General features: G+C 47.5%; 1 long non-coding RNA gene across 1 annotated transcript; it reads right to left on the reverse strand.

The window, feature by feature from the left end:
* Positions 1 to 452: 452 nt before the first annotated feature.
* On the reverse strand, positions 453 to 1,530 carry LOC136011172 (uncharacterized). The gene is made up of 2 exons (XR_010611259.1): positions 1,283 to 1,530; positions 453 to 1,180 (listed from the first exon to the last, which is right to left on the reverse strand). It is a non-coding gene; the product is annotated as an uncharacterized LOC136011172 (long non-coding RNA).
* Positions 1,531 to 4,066: the final 2,536 nt, after the last annotated feature.

The raw sequence follows: 4,066 nt of genomic DNA on the forward strand, positions 1-4,066 counted from the left end.
GGACTCCAAAACCATCGCATCTAGCTCAATCTCTTTACTTGCATGTGTATCTCAAGTTAAAACAGAAGGATTTCTTAACAGAGTAGCAGCCCTCTGAGAAATGAATTAGCTCGAATCTGTCCCACATACACAATCTCCAAATATTTCTTACCTGCTATCCCAAGCTTCCAAGTTTTCTCTAACTTCAACTTCCAGAATAAAGTAGAAAACTTCATGAGTGCTTCAATCCTGTTTTCCCAGCTACAAAACTGTTTACAGGTGGGCTAACTAGGGCAGGCCAATTAGGCCTCCCTAGCAAGATCCTTTTGTTTAAGTGGATCCAGGTGTACCTTTCAATTTCTGAAGGTGCTTTCTTTGCTGCATCTTCCCAGTGAGGGTACTCTAGTGTTAAACTGCTTATCAACTGAAGAATGCTTTGCAAATGCTGTATTTTTCTACACATATCTTGTAACTTTGAGAATATGCAACTGATTTGAGAGAGCCACTGTCTAAAAAGGAGCTGCCTGTTCATTGCTACTAATACCACAGAAGAAGATGAGCTTTTGGAGAGTTGAAAGGAGATAGATGTGCCAGAGAGAAACTTTTCTCCATACCTCTATGTGTTGCTAATCTGTGTTATTATGTCATCATAGCACTCTTTCTCGTGGTCAAATTGTAAGGTTTATATGCAAAAATATAGCACCTGTTATCAATAAAAGTATTTTTACCTGCTGTGGGCTGCTGATGGGCACCTTGTGTCCTAATCTCATCTGATGCACAGCCATACTTTGCCTGTGGAAGATGGTCCTACTTTTCTGTCTTTTTCTTTCCCAGCCTGGCTTGCTCAGCCCCTGAACTTAGACTATTTGTGCTTAATAAAAAGGTCATCATTCACAGACATTTAATGCTGTTCCTTTGTAATGCCATCCTTCACAAGTCTCCTCTCCAGTGTCCGGGGTGGGTAAATAGCTGCACTACCCTGAGTTTATGCTAAAACTTTTGTAGGGCTGAGGCTTAAGTGGGTGACAGGTAAAGCTAGAGAGTACTGGCTATAGGAAGGACACAAGCATGGAGGTAGAGAGGTGCATGACAGGCAGAAAAGCTCCTGTCAAAGCAGCTGGTCCTAGCTCTTCCTCTCGCTGGTGCTGACACTGCTCCAGAGTCAATTTTGTCTTGGAGAAAGCTCTCACGTACATTCATTCTGCAAGAGGCAGAGACCAATCCATCAAGATTTGTCAAATACACTGGAGAACTCATTTTTATGAGATAAATGCCTTCAGAGGAAGAGTTGGTAGACACCTACCACATGTTCAGCCTCCTTAATGGCAAAGCGTGCAACGTTAATCACTGTCACTTGAAGGGGCCAGGTTCCAGCTGAACCATCTTCCAAGTTTCTTCCTCTTTCAGTCATCCTCTTCCCCTTCCTGTCCCTGTCCACTCACAGGAAGATGAGTTGCATTCACAGACCTGTGAACCTGCAAATCAGGCTGATGCTCTTGGCAGCTGCTGTACCAAACCATCATTTATTTGTCTCTGAACGACCCTCTGTGCTTCAGCTACTTACACAGAATGGACTCGTTTCATGCAAGATAATTAGCGGCATGGGTAGAGATGCCTACTGCCTCTTAGCAGATGAAACTCACACGCTGCTGTCCCACTGCAGCAGGACCTTGCCCTTACAAGCATACAGAAAAAGATAAAGTGACTGGTTTGACAGACACCCTCTTCTCAGAGCAATTACCAGCAGCAGGTGAAGACGGTTTGATTGGCCAGGCTGATTGTTGATCACTTAGGAGCCTGAGCTCTGACAAAATTGTAGCTTGGGAGCAAAAGCAGACCATGGGAGTCCCACAGCAACACTAGAACAAAAGAGCTTGCAAGGACCTATGTTGTCTGAGTAAGTTACAGGAAGGGAAAAATCAATGTGCTTCCAGCACATTATCTCCATTCTCCTGCTCCCCATAAAGTTTCTTACTATATTGCATCATTTGATGCCAATGAAACTTTGTTGTGTCTTGCACTCGCCCATCCTGAAGATGAGTGAGGAGATTCCATAGCAGGGTGAGGGAACAGTCCTGTCCTGAGGTGTATTCATGATGGACACTTCACTTTCCACACGTCAAGTCATTTTTAGGCTGAGACCTTTTCTTGTTGTACTGCAGATATCGCAGGATGACACCTGCTGTATTGGGTTGGCGTGGCCAGGTTTTAGTAGCAGGAGGGCTATGGGGGTGGCTTCTATGGGAAGCTGCCAGAAGCTCCCTTGATGTCCAACAGAGCCAATGCCAGCGGCTCCACGATGGACCTGCCACCGGACAAGGCGGAGCCCAACAGTGATGGTGGTAGTGCCTCTGGCATAATGTGTTTAGGGAAAGGGGTGGGGAACAAAAACTTCAGCCAGAGACAGGAGTGAGAATATGTGAGAGAAACAGCTCTGCAGGACCAGCGTTAGTGCAGGAGGAGGGCAAGAGGTGCTTCAGGTGCCAGAGCAGAGGTTCCTCTGCATCCTGTGGTACAGACCATGGCGAGGCAGGCTGGCCCCTGCAGCACATGGAGGTCTATGGTAGACCAGATAGCCACCTGCAGCCCATGGAGGACCTTACACTAGAGCAGGGGGATGTCCAAAAGAGGCTGTGACCCTGTGGGAAGCCCAAGATGGAGCAGGGTCTTTGCAGGACCTGGGGCCCATGGAGAGAGGAACCCACAGTGGAATAGGTTTGCTGGCAGGACTTGTGACCCCATGGAAGGGACCCACACTGGGGCGGTTTGTGAATAACTGCAGCCCATGGGAAGCACTTACATTGGAGAAATTTGTGGAGGTCTGTGTCCCGTGGGAGGGACCCCAGGCTGGAGAAGGAGAAGTGTATGCTGATGCCAACTCCCATTCCCCCTCACCCAGGCCGCTATGAGGAATAAGGCAGAGAATTCAGAAGCAAAGTTAAGCCTAGGAAGAAGGGAGGGTTTGCCGGGAGTGCTTCTAAGATTTTATCCTACTCTGATTTGATTGGTAATAAATTAAACTAATTTCCTCAAATCAAGTCTGTTTTGCCCATGGTGCTAATTGGTGAATGAGTTTTCCCTGTCCTTATCTCAACCCATAGCCTTTCCTTATATTTTTGTCTCCTCTGTCCACTTGAGGAGGGGAGTGACAGAGCAGCTTTGGTGGCACCTGGCATTCAGCTGGTGTCAACCCACCACATATTGCACCTACGGAGTGGGTAAAGCCGGTTTGTGGCAATAGGTATGAAGACCTTGCGGATTGCACTGTTAAGATTAGGAAAGAAATGTCTAGGAAGTTATAAAAAAAGACCCTGTTTTCATGTCTTAAGCCAGTTACCATCTTTAGGGATTAGCATCAGCTAGGGAGCAAATTGCCCTAAGCCCTCCTGCCATGGGGCTCTGCTCTGCACCACTGCAGCTGTCACCTGGGATGCAGCACAGGATTAGAGCGAGATGACGCTCTATCAAGATCTGTTCCTTGCAACAATGATGACACCCATTGCAGGAGAAGATGAGCGGCATTTCCAAAGCCTCCTGGCCAGGCAAGATTATATTTCTGCAGCGAAACTTGATTTAACAGAACAGCAAAGAGGAATGGGCAGCAAGGACCATAAAACTTACTTCTGCTCCCTCAGTCACCATCAGAAGAGTTGTCAAGAGGTGCAGCCATCTGCTTTTGCTGACCCAGGTTCTATTTGCCGGCACAGCACCTTGCAGGCATGTTTGCTGCGAGTTTGTTTTCTGCTTCCCCTCTCACCCCTTCATACATTCTGTGATTCTGTGATACATCTTCCCTGCTTCTCGAGAGCTTTCAGCTTGAGGGCTGAAATAGCACCAGCATCATGCTCTCTGGGCAGACCTTGCCCATACCCCCTCTCTCCAGGTGACTGATGGTGGTGTAGAAATGCCATGACATCTTCTTCCACAGGTGAATGCAGCAGTGATGGAGTGGCCAAGCTCACTGAGGCCAAGGTAATAACCGAACCATTACCTCTTACCCTGGGGCTGCAGGGTTAAGGGCACACTGCCCACCCCAGAGGCAGCTCATCAGTCAGCACAGCTCAAACAACATATCTCCTCATGCCTT

This window comes from Lathamus discolor, chromosome 3, assembly GCF_037157495.1.
Source record: "Lathamus discolor isolate bLatDis1 chromosome 3, bLatDis1.hap1, whole genome shotgun sequence".
Taxonomy (NCBI): Eukaryota; Metazoa; Chordata; class Aves; order Psittaciformes; family Psittacidae; genus Lathamus; species Lathamus discolor.